Here is an 18,351-nt window from a genome sequence, read left to right as displayed (position 1 = left end):
TATGCTTATTAATGATGATTGATTTATTTTTCGGTATCGTGCATGAAAAATAAGGTTATTGAAATTGTGTATATTTTAATTTGAATATATAATTATGCACAAATAAGAATGATACTTACCTTTGTCATAATATGAAAATTGATATAAGGGTCTTCCCTTCTTTTTGACAATGACAAAGGGGGAGCAAGAATTTCTAGCGTGGACATCATGAAAAGAGGCAAACTAACTAGCTTGCACAATTCAAGATGAAAGCAAAAATTACACTTCTCAAAAGAGAAGATGCAAATGTAACATTTGCCAAATTGTTTGCTTGCCTCATGTAAAATATTATCTCTTGCTAGTTTGGCAGTTTTGCTAGCTTGTATGTTGCAAAACTTGATCACTTTTTCAAACATTTTGCTAGCTTACATTTTGCAAAGAAAGCAAAACTGGCACTTCTAGAAGAAAGAGCTTGTTATTTTGAACATCACAAGCTTGCCTATCTTAAGAAACAAAAATTGCAAAAGTGCTATCTTGCCTATCTCAAGAAGCAAAACTTGCAACTTGCACATTGCAATAGGAAGCAAGAATTATGAGCTTACACAAGAAAGCTATCTTGTATTTGCTTTCGAAATTTTTGCTAGCTTGTATATTGTGAAACTTACATATCGTAAAAATTGCTAGCTTGTAGTCTAAAGAGAAGCAAAAAGTTGCTATATCAAAAGAAGCAAATATGCTATCTTTCCTATCTTAAGAGGCAAAAATGCTAACTTGCACATCTAGCAAAACTTGACAAATTTGCATATTTCAAGAAGCAAGAGTTGCTTTCTTGAACATCTCAATATTGCTAGCTTGCATGATGTAGAACTTACTATCTTAAACATTACCAAAAGTGCTATCTTGTATGCTATAAAACTTGCATATCTAAAACTTGATAGCTTGAATGTCCTAAGCATGATGCATTACTTGCTAAATTTTCTAGCTTCAAAACTGCATGATGATAAAACTTAATATTATGTTTTTCATGCAATGAGTTGAACTTATATTACAAACACAAAGAATAGTTGTACTTCTCCTTTTTGTTGATGACAAAGGGGGAGAAGTATGTTGATGACATGATATGCATAAGTTTATGCATATGTTCATGATGATGTGTTGCAAGTATTCATGATGAATATTGCAATGACTTGAATTCAGTTTGAATTCAAGGTTCTATCAATATGACATATTGATAGGGGGAGTTTGTTTAAACTCCGGGAGTTAAGGTTAACTCAGTCATCAAGTGGTTGTCATCATCAAAAACGGGGAGATTGTTGAATCTCGTATTTTGATGATGAAACCACTTGATATGTGTTTATAATTTAAACTGCATTTTGAGTTATACAGGTCTACTCGATCAGGTTTAGACAATTGACGCAGGAGGAATTGACGTTGCGCCGGAAGAGATCACGTCAGGATATTGGATGGCTGAATGCTTCGGACGTTGGGCATCGGGCCAAGGAGAGCGAAATTGCGCCAAGGATATTGGGGTTGCGGAGGTCAACCACCGATTGGGCAACAAGCCGCAAGAGAGGACGATGCATCGAAGAATCGGACGAAGCGCCAACCAATGACGTACCGGGCAACAGAATGTCAATTCGCGTTGTAATAATTGTCTAGATCGGAGTTGAGTTTTGGTTTGTGTGTGAAGGATTAACTACGATAACGATGAAGACATAAAGCAAAACAAAGTGCTAGAGTCAAGCGCGAAGGATTTGTTGGGAGTTCGAGAGTTCGACGGAAGTCCGAAGGTTCATCGGGAATGCTGTCGGAACTAGCCGAAAATGAGTAGGGAGCTTGCCGAAGGGTTTTTCGGAAGCTCGCTGGAAGGTTCGTTGGAAGTTCACGGAGCTCATCGAGAAAGATCGGAGCTTGCTGAAGAAGCTCGTTGGAACTCGTCAAGATCAAATCAAGAAGTCTAGGAGCTTGCTAGGAGTCCGCAGAATGGTTTCCGAGAGCTTATCGGAAAACCGTCGGAAGCTCGTTGGAAGAAGTCTTGACTTACGGACTTTCTAATAGCTTAGAAAATGTCTTTAAATTCGTAGTTAGCATGTTAATTAGGGTTAGGATTAGGTGTTAATCCTATAACCCAAGTAGGGGCCAATTGGGCTCGAGTTCGGACTAGTTTGGGCCAAGTTTGGAGCCCAACCAGTGAGCTGAATTGGCCTAGGCGGTGGCACCGCCTAGGCTAGGCGGTGGCACCGCCCAGCACCCGAGAGCTGGGTGGTGACACCTCCTGGGCTGGGCGGTGGCACCGCCAGCATCGGGAACATAAGAGAATTTAAATTTTTGGAGCCCAAATTTGAATCATCTTGAGGCCTATAAATACCCCTCAAGTCTCAGCTGAGAAAACAACTTTTTGAGCAGCAAGTGTTTGAGAGAAAGGTCTTAGAAAAGTCCTAGCTAATCTTGTTTTCATTTTGCTAGTGTTCACCTCCTTCTTTCTTGCTGAAAATTTGTAAGAGAGTGAACCGCTTGTAAAGAGTTGTAAGAGGGGTATTTACCCTTCCCTTTCAAGAGATTTGCTAGTGGAAGGTGGGAGCCTCATCGAAGAGGGGCCTCGCAAGTGTATGTAGGTCATTTGACCAAACCACTTTAAAATCGACGTAATCTCCAGTTTGCGTTTATGTTTATGCATTTATCTTTCTGCAAACCTTTACTTTGCTAAGTTCACTGCCCTTATCTTATTACGTACGCTTTCAACGCAATTGAAACGGTTTCAAACGAAACATTATTTTTATCGTACGAAAGATTTTCTAAAACCGAAGTTTTAATCCGCTGCACTAATTCACCCCCCCCCCTCTTAGTGTCGCTCCGATCCTAATAGAGATGTGGATACCGATATGGCTAGGTATTTGCTAGAGATTTGCGCAGAAGAATCGGTATATAGTGATCATGCCGACGGGTAGGAGGTAGGTTGTGTGGTTCATCAAACATATCAAAAAATTCAGCAAGCAAAGGAAGTAGGTTTGGGTCTTCAAATTATGTTAGCTCTCCCTTAGTTTGTTGCTCAAGTTATACCAAAAAGCTATTGCATGCTTTGTGCATAACCTTCTCTATCCGTTGTGTGCAAATCGTCATTTCGTCGCCCCCACGTTTCCCATACAATGTCACCTATTTCCCCTTATTGTAAAATTTCATAATTAGTTTCATAAAGTTTCAGGAAACATCACCTAATGTCGTCAGCCATTCAATGTTGAGCACAGCCTTATAATCATCAAAAGGGAGGAGGAAGAAATCTACAATTATCTCTTGGTCCTACAGCAATAGTTTCACTCGCAAGCACCTATGATCACACTTCAAAATTCATCCATCAGCAACCTTAACGTCAAACCTACTATGATTCTCTATAGGTAAGGCCATCTGGATAGCAACCTTGCTATCCATCAAATTATTAATGCTCCCGGTATCAATAAGAATGTTGATAGGTTGTTGCTTTAGAAGTCCTCCCACTTTCATCGTTTGTGGGTTCGCGTAACCGACAACGGCATGCATCGTAATATCAATCGGCTACTATTCTTCATCCATGATCTCTTCTTCATGCTCCTAGACCTCCTTCTCTATATCTTCAAGAGGTTCAATTAATAGGAGGTGGCCCCTTTTGCAGCGATGATCACGGTTCTATGGCTCGTCACAATGCCAACAAAGACCCTTTGTTGATCGGTCATGTAGTTCTTCTCTTGTCAATTATTTTAGTAGCAAAGGATGGCTAGGAGCAGAAGAAGGTTTATATGCCATGGGCCTAGGAGAGGTTCTTATCCTTCGAGTATCTTGGTTGAGTTGTTCTTCTTGAATTCGGGCGAAAGAAATCGTAGCTGTCATGGTACAGGGTTGCCGCACCTTAACCTCCCCTTTTATCTCTGGCTTGAGTCCTTCAATGAATGTTCCTAACAATTGATGGTCAGTCCATCACAAGAAAGGTAGGATAGCTTCTCAAACCTGGTTTGGTACTCTTGAATCGTAGAGGTTTGTCGAATCTTTGCGAGTTGTCCATCGATATTTTCATACTCCATAGGTCCGAAACGATTCAACAGTGCATTTTTAAATTGATTCCACTTCGGAGCCCCATGATTATATTCTAGCTAATTGTACCATTGAATAGCATCTCCTTCAAAGTGGATGATAATAATTTCCACCATAGCATCATTTGACGTTCGGTAGTAGCGAAAGTAACGTCCGGCGTGTGAAATCCACCCCGTCGGGTCTCCTTCTTCCCATTGCAGAAAGTCCACCCTCATGCGTGGCTGAAGCATGTCCGAGGGCTGTCCCTCCTTCTCTGGAGGTCTCTTTAAACTATTTCCTTACTGAAATTTGGGTGGACTCGGTGGTTGTCCAATTCTGAATTCTGCAAATAAAGCACACAATTTGTCCTCCAAGCGCGATTCAATTCGAGATTCTAATACTTCAAATTTAGCATCAATTGGATCTTGAGAAGCCATAGCATATGCATGTAGATCATAGATGTCCTTGTCTTTTTTTTGTTGATTGGTAAATGGCATGAGGTGGTGGAAGGTTCATAAAAATTGAAGATCACAGAAAGGTACTATAGCAGGGTTTTATGTCTAAAGTGTAGTAGATTGGATGTAAAAGATCAATAGTTTATATTAAGAATTTTTTCATGAAACTAAAGGGAAATCTGTTGTTAAGAAGTGTCAAAGCTGTCATAAATATTTTGTAGAGATTTGGATAAAAAAATATAGTAGCAAGATTAAACAAATTGTGCTATGCGGCCAAAATTCTACAGTGACTCTTTCGTCATAGAGATGAAAACTTTGTAATGAAAAGTTTATGCAGCAATATAGGAACAACTTTTTTGGATTTTTGAATAAGGATAAATAAATTGCAACAGCAGTAAGGTAGGAAACTAGAACCTACTGCAAGATGCCTGTGGAGGGCTGATGAATGGCTGTGGAAGGGCAGCAAGATGCTAAGAATGCTGCTTTGATACAAAGTGTTAGGACCCTAATGGATTCTAATAGGATGTTACAATAAGGCCCAACATAACCCAGATCGAACCCTAGCATAGTGCATATGAGGTTTAACTCAGTGGTGGCTCCAAGCCATGATGAGTTCTTGACTCTATCCACGGGTAGCCCTTTCCTACTCGAGCCCTCTCACCCTGCCCAAGTTTGATGAGCTAACTAGCCACGAGAATTATTGTAGTACACTCATCGGGCCCATATAAGCCAATCATACTCATTGCCCACTTCCATCGTGGGACTAATGGGATGTTACATGTCCTTTACAGACGGACATGCAAGGTTGCCGCATGACTTAGGCAAAACCAGCTAACTCTGTGACAAATGGTATCATTATAGGACAAGCACTCATAGAAACACTTAGCATGCAAATGTGGGGGACCTAACTAGGCTGTGTTGAGGGCAACCGGCATGCACAACTATTTGGGGGAAAATGGGCATAGAGATGTAGGGAAAAAGAGTCGCTTAGAGGAGCGGGCATTTGAGATTGACATTTAGAGGAATGGCTAACCCTTCACGTAAGAGGCACCATGAGGACAAGTAAGCTGGGAAGAATGTGTAGCGCACAAAGATTGGGATGGCTAAGTTTAAGTTACGACTCAACATTGGCAACCATATTTGATGGTACTCAAGGCAAGCAAGGCGCTTAGTAAAGGATGAGACCATGTAAGGTGGAATGGGTTGTTCAGCGACAGAAAGAGTTGTGCAAAGCTCACAGAGGTGAGGGGAATTGCTAACTCAAAGAATTCGGTACTCATGTAAAGGATTGTATGTGAACGATGGAGTTTTCGTGGTCACCCTAAGGTGACCGAATCTCGGTGCCATGAAGCATTGAAACTTTCTCTTTAGCATGAGAAGGATACATCTATAGGAGGTTGAAGTGTGCAGTGAGTTCAACATGTTGCTAGGACTTGTGGGGTATAGCAAGGGGTTATATTGACGTGGAGTCGCAATCTAGCAAGTGCGTTTGCAGGAGGCAGAATAATGTATAGTTTATTCAGCAAGGCAGAGTAGTTCAAGGGGATGATGGTCTTCGAAACTTTCAAAAAGAAGGAAGTGAAGAGAGAAGTTGCTCTAATGAGATAGATATCCAGGAGGGATAAGTCCCGGCTCCAAAGGGAGAACCATAAGCAACAAACCGCATATGTTGAGGAGGAGTACCTCAAAAACAACTTTACAAAGCTCAACGGACTAAGCAAAAGCGGAGAGGAGTCATCGCATGATCTTGTTTGAGATAATACATTGGGGGGATACATTCCGAGATCAAGTGGGGGAGTGACCCAAAGGAACACAAATGAAGGCACACTTGGAGTCGATATGGAGATTAGACTCAATGGAGGGCTGACTTGTGGAATGGTGGGCATGAGGACCATCATCAACTCAATGCAAATCAAGGAGCGGAGCAACTTGGGAGTAACTTGGTGAAGTACCTAAGCCGCATGAAGGAGTCGACACAGCAGATGGAACATGAAGGGGAGGCACATAGCTTTCCTTGGATAGAAATCAAGGACATAAACTCTTGCATAGATAAGAGCGGGATCATGTCATTCCATGGGTCCTTCATTTTGATGGAGCGGACTGATCTTGCATGATGCCAAAGATAAAGGGAACTTCTGGGCACATGCACCTTATCTTGGAGAAGCATTTAACGAAGGAACTAAGGTGACTCAACTTGCGTAGGCAAAGTTGTTCAGAAGGCCTTAGCATAGGGAAAGAGGATGTGGAGGTAGGTACTCTTGAAGAATATGCCATAGTGCTGCCATTTAAGTTACTATGAAGGGAGCAATGCACAACAGATATTGTGTTGGTAGGGGCAGAGGCCTAAGATCCAGATAATGGTGCACCAATTTCAGCAAAGTTGGTGGACTTTGAGAGCTGCTGGGCGATGGACTATCCTAGAGTGGTGCTTTGTCTAGGTGTGACTCGAGAGCGGGTGGACAAAGGTCGATTGCTAAAGGAGCGAACACAATCGAAAGTGGAATAGGCCTTGCGATGTGTTGACAGAGGACACACATGGAGGGATCATAATTCAAGTTCATCCTACAAGGATCAGAATGCAATGGAGATGTCACCAGGAGGCGACATGGTGCAGCAGATTATGGTGGAACAGTTCGTGTGCTAGTCATATGTGCCCTGTAAGCCAATCACGTGAGTGATGTCACGTGTGACTTGACAAGCAATCTTTTTGCTTATTATATTTTGGCATTTATCACTTTATATTGCTTGTTGCATATATGCATATATATATTGTAATGTCCTTGGATCTATGCAATGAGAATCGGATCGTGACGAGATCACGATAATGAGATTGATTTGCCTTTGAACACAGATCCTAAATAATCTCTATCATAGGTTACTCGAGAGGGACATCGAGATTACCGGATATACTAGTGTGCTGTATACCCATCCATATAATGGATGTAGCTAGTCTCATAGCTGCTTGTGTGGGGACACTAGGGATACAGTACAGGTGCTCATTGGAGAATGAGTTCATTGATTAATCCGCTTACGAAATGCTAGACGATTGATGATGCCTTATTATTAGACAGTGATTCCGTAGTCTCAGTGGTGTATCTGGTCCTTAGACTTAAGATACCAATGATGTCCTCTATGAGTGCTCCACTCTTTGATACTGGACTTATAGGTTTGGATGTCCCAGATCTAGTACAACCAGTCATTGGGAGTGGTAGTCAATCTTACGAGGGCTATTGAGTGTCGATAGAGGATCATCCACTCTCGGTGTTATGAGAGGAATATCACATGTGTTCTTGCTCAGACAAATCCCTGACCAAGGTCATTCGGATTGAGAGAGAAAGAGTTATCTAGGAGAATCCGATTATAGCGAGACTCGAGTAGAAACTGTATGGGTATGACAGCACCATGCTTGGTATACGGTCTTTGGGATATTAGATAGATGAGGGACTATAGGTACATGATAACTGAGGACAGATAGGTCTAATGGATTGGATTACCCTATATTGTTTGGGGACTACGTTGTAGTGGCCTAGTATATCTGCAGTCGATGAGTCGAGTGAATTATTATGAAGATAATAATTCACTAAACTAGAGAGAGTTTTGACAGGTATGACTCACAACCAGCTCGATATTAGGCCTAGACAGTTACACACATATGGTAGGCATTGCGATGAGTAGATGTTCAGATATAAGATATCCACCGAAGCCCGTATCTTATTGGATATCCAATAAGCATCTGAATTATTGGATCCTATGGATGAGATCCAATAAGAGCCTATAAGAGACTATTAGATAGAGATCTACTAATCTAAATGACTTGGAGAGTTGGATAGAGATCCAATACTTAATAGGGGAGGATCCATTAGGGGTAAGTTGATAAGGGACCTCTATAAATAGGAGGGATTCAATGGTTTATAGGCTAGAGCCTTTGCTTGCCTCTTCTATTCTCCTCTCCCTCTCCACCTCAGTGTAGGCCTAGAGTTTTGAGGAGTGTCATCGCAACCCTACTGTGTGGATCACCACTAGAGAGGAGGGCGCTTGACCTCCTTCACCCTTTCCTAGAGATCTGCAAGGATTTAGGAATATACGATCTCCTTAGGTAACACAATCTTTACTATACATAGTTTTTATTTTGTGGATTTTTGTACACCAATCTTTGTACGATGACATGTTGAATCTCGGATTTTGATGATGAAGTCAATTAATGGGTTAATTGATCTAATCCATATTATTGAGTTAAGTGTGCAGGATTAACTATAATAGCTTGAAGACATAAAGCAAGTTTATCGGAGTCAAGTTCGATGGGTGTTCAAGAGTCTGCCAAAAGTCCGAAGAATCGTCAAAAGTACTGCCAGAACCAACCGAGAAAGAATCGGGGACTTGTCGAAGTTTTTGGAAGTCCACCGGAAAGATCGTCGGAGGTTCGCGAAGATCACCGAGAAGGTTTGGATACTTGCCAAAGACTCGTTAAACTCGCCACAAGACCGGGAGCCTACTGGGAGTCCATAGGAAGAAATCCAAGGGTGTATTGGAAGTCCACTGGAAGTTCGTCAGAAAGCTCATCGGAAGGAAACTCGACGTTGCCGGTTAAAAATTTGCTTAGGGCTATGTCTTAATTTCGTAGTTTGCATATAATTTGGGTTAGGATTAAGGGTTAATTCTATAACTCGGTTAGGGGCTAATTGGGCCCGAGTTTGGACTGGTTTGAGCCAAGTTTGGAGCCCAACTAGTGAGCTAGAATAGTCTAGGAGGTAACACCGTCGGACTAGGCGGTGGCATCGCCCAAAACCCGAGAGGTCTGGAGGTGGCACCGCTAGTACACTATTAATGTCAGACACTAACAGGCGGTGGCACCGCCAGCACCGGGAAACCTAAAAGTAATTCAAATTTGGAGCCCAAATTTGAATCCTCTTAGGGCCTATAAATACCCCTCAATTCTCAGCAGAGAACACACCTTTTTGAAAAGTTAGAAAGTGAGAAAAAGCTCTAGCAAAGTCTTGTTTTCAATAACTTAAGTGTTCACCTCCATCTTTCTCTTTGAAAAAAATCTGTAAGAGTTTGAACCACTTGTAAGAAGGTTGTAAGAGGGATATTTGTCCTTCCCCTTCAAAGTGATTTGCTAGTGGAAGTTGGGAGCCTCATCGAAGAAGGCTTCGAAAGTGGATGTAGGTCATTTGACTGAACCACTATACATCATGGTATTCCTTGAATGTGTGAGTGTTTAATTTTCTGAACCATTTTTCTACTTAGTTGCAAATCATTCGGTTTTCATCTCCCTACTCTTGACTACCTTTACTTGAGCTATTTTAGCTAAGTCATCCTTCGTCGAATCGAAATCTCTACACATTTATGAAATCGATTTCAAACTTATGAATTTTAATCCACTACACTAATTCACCCCCCCCCCCCTCTTAGTGCAGCTCCGATCCTAACAATTGGTATCAGAGCAATGCTCACTCTCATATTTGGTTTAATACCCAAGAGAGATGGCTTACTCCGACATACAAGAGGGTAACTCTAGTACATGTCCGCCTATGTTTAATGGGTTGGATTACACGTATTGGAAGACTCGTATGAGGATCTTCTTTATTTCCTTGGATTTTGAGCTTTGGAATATTGTCGAAAATGAATTTATAAAATCTTCTCTTCCGATGTACGAATAGGATGAATCAGAGAAGGTTTTTGCTTTAAATGCAAAGGCTATGAATGCTTTGTTTTGTGCACTTGACAAAAATGAATTTAATTGTGTTTCGATTTATGATTCGGCTTTTGATATTTGGAGAACTCTTGAGGTCACTCAGAAAGGCACTAGCCAAGTGAAAGAGTCCAAAATCAACATTTTTATGCATTCTTACGAACTTTTCCAGATAAAACCAAGTGAGTCCTTCGGAGACATGTCCACCCGTTTCACGGATGTCATCAATGGACTCAAAGCTCTTGGTAAAGGTTTTTCTAACTTTGAACTAGTAACTAAAATTTTAAGATCCCTTCCAAAGAGTTGGGATCCAAAAGTTATGACCATTTAAGATGCCAAGGACCTTAAAATATTTCCTCTCGAAGAACTTATTGGGTCTCTAATGACTTACGAAATGATGTGTCATGCTTATGAAGAGCTCGAGAACCCCCTTCCAAAGAACAAGAAGGATATGGTACTTAGAACACAAGAAGACCACTTGAAAGAAATATCAAGTGATGAGGATAGTGACGATGACATTACACTTTTAACTTGAAATTTTTAAAAAATTATAAGAAATAACAAATTTAAAAATGACACCAAAAACAAACTTGAACATAAAAAGGACCAAGTAATATGTTACGAATGTAAGAAGTTGGGGCACTTCAAAAATGAATGCCCCCAAGCCAACAAGAAGCAATCGAAGAAGAAGAAAGCTTTAAAAGTGACTTGAGATAACTTGAGTGATTCCAAGAATAAAGAAGCTAGCAACAAAAAGGAGGCAAACTTCGCGCTAATGGCTTTAGGAGGAGAGATATGTGATTTAATTAATGAAGATTTATCTTTCGATGAACTTTCTATCGCTTTTCATGAATTGTTTGATGAATGTAGAACTATTAGTAAGAAGTTCAATCTATTAAAGAAACAGCATGCCTTACTACAAAATAAGCTTGATAGTCTTCAAACTCCTCCATGCTCTAAGTGTGAATACTTAGAAGCAATAAAAAATAAGAATTTACTACTTAAGGAGACCTTAAATAAGTTTATGGTCGGTAGCAAAGGCTTGGACAGGATCCTTACAAACAAGGGTCACATCACAAATAGAAGTGGAAATGGTTTTGTGAGAGGATCTCACCAAAATCCTACCACCTTCATTAAAGGACCCACATTACATGTTTCATCTCATTTGAAATGTAACTTTTGCTGTAAATCCGGACATATTATTTACAAATGTCCATTTAAGAAAATTAGTCCACATAAGTTGATATGGGTTCCTAAAGGAATTATAAATAATTCAATGATGAATGACAAAATTAGTAGATCAATTTTTGAGGCACAAAAAATCAAATGGGTGCCTAAAAACCATCCTCTTTTGTAGACAAACTCACAAGCTAGGAGCAAGAGATGGAATCTTGATAGTGAATACTCAAGGCACATGACCAGAGATCCATCTCATTTCTCTATACTAGCAAAGAAGAATGGTATGTCACATTTGGAGACAACAACAAAGGTAAAATCATTGGCAAGGGAACCATAGGTAATAAATCAAGTTTTTCAATTGATGATGTGTTGCTAGTTGTGTTAGGATCAAGAGCACTAAGAGGGGGGGGGGGGGGGGCGGTGAATTAGTGTAGCGAAAATCTTTCGACGATAAAAAACGTTCGAACGATAAAAGTGATTTCGGTGTGAAAGCAGATTCTAAGATTACTTTAACTTAAGATCAAGCGAGATGACGTTAAAGTCAATCTATGAAGGTAGTTTATAGTTATGATGAAAATCAGAATATAAGCGCAAACTGAAATACGACGTTCGTACGATAAAAGCGATTTCGGTATGAAAGCCGATTCGTAAACCACTTTAACTTGAGATGAAGCAAGATGCAGTTAAAGCAAAGATATAAAGGCAGTTTGTAGTTATGATGGAAATCAGAACGTAAGCGCAAACTGAAATATGATGTTCGTACGATAAAACTGATTTGCGTCTAAACGCCGATTCGGAAAGCACTGAACTTTGAAACACGTTCGTAAAAGCACAGAAGGAAGTAAGCTATTGAGGAGGTTTGCAGTAAAGATAAGATGCTCAAAGTAAATGCAAACCGAGATTTAGAGTGGTTCGATCAATCTTGACCTACTCCACTTTTGGCTTCCTCCACCGACGAGGTTACCGACGTCAACTAGAGGCCTTCCTTCAATAGGCGAAGGCCAACCACCCCTTTACAGTTTCACTCCTTTTGACGAGCTTAGGAGACAACCCTTACAGAATTTTCTCTCCTCTCTTTAAAGCACAGAACTTGGAAGAAAAGAGGGAGAAGAACTTTTGGCCTTTACAACAATTTTGAGCTCTAAAAATCACAGAACAAGATCAAGATTTTGGTGTATGTTCAGTGCCCTTTCAGTGCTGAATGGGTGGGGTATTTATAGGCCCCAACCCATTTTGAATTTGGAGCTCAAAACTGTCAATTCCCGGAATTCCGGGATCTGGCGGTTGCACCGCCTGGCAGAGCTCGAACACTGAGCCTTTGGGCGGTGCCACCTCTGTCAGGGGCGGTTGCACCTCCTGCCAGAGCTCGAAGACCGAGCTCAAGCGGTGCCACCGCCTAACTGAGGCCGTTGCACCTCTTGCCAGAGCTCGAAGACCGAGCTTAGGCGGTGCCACCTCTTGTCAGAGGAGGTTGCACCGCCCAGTCTTGCTCGAAGACTGAGCCGAGGCGGTGCCACCTCCTGGCTGGGGCGGTTGCACCGCCTAGTCTCGCTCGGAGACTTAGCCCAGGCGGTGCCACCTCCTGGCTTGGGCGGTTCAACCGCCTGGCAGAAATCAGGGTCAGAATGGGTTGATCCATTCGGCCCAATTTGGGTTTTTCAGGGGCCCAATTGCCCCAAGATTAAGTTAATGGGATCACCTCCCATTTCCAACTTAATCATTGTACTAACTACGATGTTTCCTAAGACATTTACTGCAACTTGCTCCGGTGCGTCAATCGCTTCTTCCGGCGAGCTTCCGGCGAACTTCCGTCGATCATCCGATGAACCCTCGGTGATGCTCCTGCGGACTTCCGGCAAACTCCTGGACTTGCGACGATTCACTTGGCGAGTTCCGACGAGCTTCTTTGGCAAGCTCATGGACTTCTCGGATTTGTTCCCGTAGAACCTCCGTCGACTGTCCGAACTTCTATCGAACTCTCAAACTCCCAACGTGATCATTGTCTTGACTCCAACGCAACTCCTGCTGCATATGTTACTTTCATCGTAGTTAATCCTACACACTTATCTCAACATATAGATTAGACAACAAATGACAATTGACTTCATCATCAAAATCCGAGATTCAACAATCTCCCCCTTTTTTATGATGACAATCAATTGATAATGGAGTTAACCTTAACTCCCCCTATCTATATGCCATACTTGAGATAAGTCTTTTTTGAATTCAAACCCTTTGAATTCAAGAGACATATTGATAAGTTAAAATCATTTAAACTTATCAATACTCCCATCATGATTCCCATCATGATGTATCTCTCTGAAGATGATGTTAAGGCTTGACATTCATTTTCAAATTTTACATTATAAGTTTGAATGATGGTAATAGTAGCAATTCATCATATTGTAAGATATCAACATGTAAAACTGCGAAGTAAGATTTTGATATCATTACATGATGCACACATTTCAAATGTTTTAGCGAGTATAGCATTTCATCACATGGTGAGATATCAACACGTAAAATTACGATGCAAGTTTTTTGATATCTTGTCACGATACAAACAAGGCATAATACAAATTATAGCAATCATAGCATCTATTCATATATCTCTTGGTGATGCAAGTATGGCATTAATACTCATATATTTCTCCCCCTTTGTCATCAACAAAAAGCATGGTAGTTGTGATACCAGGAGAACAATATAAGCAAATTTTGAGCATAAGTGTGATAGTCGTTCATGCCTTTACTAGGTTCAAGTTATTTTCCAATAGTAAGTGATAAGAAATCAATTGTAGATCGCATTGAATACTTCTTCCTTTTTATTTGTTATAATCTTTTTGCATGAAGGAGGAAGGCCATTTGTGATACCAGCTATTTGTGAGTTTACTTGAGTGAAGTTAAAACCGATGAGAGATTAAATCATGAAGTTAAAGTCGATGAGAGATTGAATCATGCTTCATTTTTACAGGTATCAAGATATGTATGTGAAACAAATCTTTGCAAGTAAAAACACTATCATACATATTTCAAGATGGAATTCATAAGTAGAAATCATTTCATCAAATCCATTTCAGAAAAATATTTTTCATATAATAAGTGTATGAGAAAATCCGATTTTTAGGATACCAATTGTTAAGCAAATCCGAAAATGAAATTAACACTTTCATGCATTCGGACAAGACTATGCTATACAATCATGAAGACAAAACATGCTTATTGTTATGAAAATTTTTGTATTCAACACATAATTTCCAACATGTTATTTAGGCATGTAATGGCAGTCAAGTGATTTACATTCAATAAAGTCCGAAAAATAATTTTAACTAGTTTATGTGTTCGGACACATCAACATTCCTAATTCTCTTCTTATGAAATCAAATTGTTCTTCACTTAGAGGTTTTATAAAAATATTAGCTAGTTGATGTTTAATATTATGGTAGTACAATAACATGACGCATCAACTGCATTGGTATATCATTTTCACAAATCATGGAAACCAAGACACAAGGTTTTCAAAAACATTTAGTTTCGATGTAAAATTCGATAGTGAGTAACAAGATTAAACAATGAGTGATGTTTGTAACTCTGCTCACAAATAAATACATCAGGTAACCATATCAAAGATCAAGGCACAAGGCATTGTGATCATAGTGAGTAACATAAAGAGTTTACAATACACATATAAGCTCATTCAAGAGGTAGAAAATTAAAATGCCTAAATAAAGAGTCAAATTGTCGATGAATTTGCTGTAGCTCAGATATGATTTGATCTTATTGATGTTCAAGTTGTTCTTGTCTTTGTTCAAATCAGTCCATCTGAATCCCAATATCTTCGACAGATGATGCAGGAGCTTGCTCAAATGAATGTGTTTCCTCAAAGGGACAGATCGAAGGAGATTGAGTACCCCTAAAGACTAGTGTTTCCGGTTCTGGTTCTGGTTGAGGGGGATCGGTTCTTCTAGGCATTCTAACCCAGTTATCGTTTCTATAAACACATCTTAATCGGTGAAGTAGATTTTTATTTATTATGCTAAACCTATCTACTTTTATTACTTCTTCTTCCGGTGGTATTGGAATATCATAGGCTTTCAGTATTCTAGTGATTATACCACCATATGGGAGCATCATATCTTTCTTAGATAGTTCTAACATGTTTTGTTGGATAAGATAACCAAGACAGATGTCATGTCCTTTCATGATCCAATACATAGTTTCTAATTATAATTGGTTTACTTCATCATGATGGTATTGTTTAGGGAGAATGATGCTAGTTAGGATATGATGAAGTACCTTAGTGTTTAGTGGCAGTAGATGTTCACAACTTTTAGGAACAAATGCTAAGTTGGGATTGGCGAAAATTGTTCCTAAGGCTTCAACATATGTTGTCCCAACAGTTTCATCATCCCATGATCCTCTAAAGTAGAGTCCTCTATTTTTCATGGGAATGCCTATCATATCGCAAATGAATTTATCCGTAATGGAGATGTGTTGTCCTAAGAGATAGGTAGACATTCTTTCTTCTTCATCTACTTGTATATTATTGTACAACAATCTAACAAGTCTTGGATAGATGGGTTCACTAATTTATAAAATAGGGAGTAGATCTAAGTTTGCAAACCATTGGATTGTCTCTAAGTCTCTTAGTTCATTTAAATCTACATGTTTTCCCTTATTGACACTCCTAAGTTCGAAAGAGGAAAACTTTTCAGCATGATATTTTGAATCGAAAAGGATAAGATCAAAATCTTCCACTAATCTCCTCTTCCCTTTGTCCCTTGAGGATCTTCTAGACCCCATAACTACTGCTATTTAAGAGGATTGTAATGAGCAAGAGTAAATGAATCAAAAACAGAATTTAAGGGGTTCTTAGATAATACCTTAGTGAGATCTTCAATAGAAGGAGAGATTGTTGACCTTTTGCTTCAAAATGAGGAGTATTTGGGATGCTATGAGGGGTGAAATGGAGGTGGCGAAGCTTTGGAAGAGTAAAGAGGGGAAGGGAGTGAGTTGGGGTCGGTTCCACTGCCGGCCCTAGCTTGGGTTAAAAAGAGGCAGAGTTGCGGGCGGTTGCACCGCTGGCTGGGGCGGTGCAACCGCTTGCAACATGTGACAACCGGAGGTGTTACCTCCAGCTGGGGCGGTGCCACCGCCTGCAGGCGGTGAGCGCTTGTTCTAACTACAGTGTGATCTGATTTGAATGTTTTTGACTTAAGAAGAATTTTCATTTAGAGCAATCAACTTTACTTACGTAATTACGTAAGAATTTTCATTGTAAGATAAGAAATTTGGCATGATCAAGATAGATCTTGTGACGTGCACATGTTTGTGACAAATTGTTCAAGTCGGTGATCCTTGCAAGTTTATGACAAACTTAGTAAGTTTATGATATAGTTGGATTCGAACGGATGACATCAATGGATTCGAAAATCCAGAGGATATATGAAGTGAGAATCATGGGTTTCCAATAGGATTGTATCTATATCGCATTTATAATTTTAATTTTCTAATCCTCTTATGTTATTTAGGCTAGAGAGCATCGCGACTTCTTTTTGGATCTCGGGTCATGAATATCGAGAATCCAAAGAGCAGGATATTATTTCTTGCTCCCAGCTTATGATGTTTTATGTCTTTACAAGAAAGGATGATCTTTAGGTACCCATTTGCTTTTGGGTGCCTCAAAAATAGATCTACATTGTTTATCATGTTGCATAGAATTTATCATGGTTCCTTTAGGAACCCAAATTAATTTGTTCAGACTAATTTTCTTGAATGGACAATAATGCGTTTTGTGTCTAAGTTTGCAATAAAAGTTGCATTTGCTTTAGTGTCGAACATGTAAGATGGGGTCTTTTATGAAGGTGGTTGGATTTTGGTGAGGACTTCTCACAAATCCGATTCCACTTCTTTTGGGAACGTAACCCTTGTTTGCAAGGATCATGTTCAAGGACTTGCTACCAACCTCAAATTTCTTTAAGGTGTCCTTAAGTAGCAAGTTTTCCTTTTGGAGAGTTTCTAGATTATGGCATTTTATGCATGAACCTAAACTATCATGATATTCAGCTTTTAACTTATCGAAATTACAAGTAAGACTATCATGCTCCTTTTTTAGCAATTTGTATTTTCTACTAATAATCTTGCATTCATCAAATAAGTCATGGAAGGTATTTAATAATTCATCAAATAATAAATCTACATCTATTAAATTCGTTACCTCCTCTCCGATGGCCATTAAGGCGTAATGAGCAACTTGCTCAGTGTTGGACTCCTCTTCTTCGGACGCGCTCGAGTCATCCAATGTTGATTTGAGCGCCTTCTTCTTTGATGTTCTCTTTTTGACGTGGGGACAATCACTCTTGTAGTGTCCCGGCTTTTTGCACTCATAGCAAATAACTTGGTCCTTCTTGGGTTCAAGTTTATTTTTTGTGTCATTCTTAAACTTGTTTCTTTTAATGAATTTTTTAAATTTTCTTGTTAGAAGTGCCAAGTCATCGTCACAGTCCTCATCACTTGAGTTTTCTCTCAAGTGGTCTTCTGAAGTTCTAAGTGTCATATCCTTCCTGTTCTTTGAAAGGATGTCTTCTTGCTCTTCATGAGCTTTGCAAGTCATCTCGTAGGTCATTAATGACTCGATTAGTTCTTCAAGAGGGAAGTTGTTTAGATCTTTCACCTCTTGAATAGTAGTGACTTTAGGATCCCAACTCTTAGGAAGGGATCTTAGAATCTTATTTATAAGCTCAAAATCTGAAAAACTTTTTCCGAGTCCTTTTAGACCGTTGACGACATCCGTGAAACGGGTAAACATGTCACCAATAGTCTCACTCGGTTTCATCCGGAAAAGTTCGAAAGAATGTAACAAAAGATTGATTTTTGACTCTTTCACTCTACTTGTGCCTTCGTGAGTCACTTCGAGTGTATGCCAAATATCAAATGCGGTTTCACAAACCGAAACATGGTTGAACTCGTTTTTATCAAGCGCACAAAATAAGGTATTCATAGCCTTTG

Source organism: Musa acuminata, chromosome BXJ3-10, assembly GCF_036884655.1.
Source record: "Musa acuminata AAA Group cultivar baxijiao chromosome BXJ3-10, Cavendish_Baxijiao_AAA, whole genome shotgun sequence".
In the NCBI taxonomy this organism is placed as follows: Eukaryota; Viridiplantae; Streptophyta; class Magnoliopsida; order Zingiberales; family Musaceae; genus Musa; species Musa acuminata.
The sequence above is the reverse complement of the archived record's forward strand: the minus strand, read 5'-3'. Positions refer to the sequence as shown.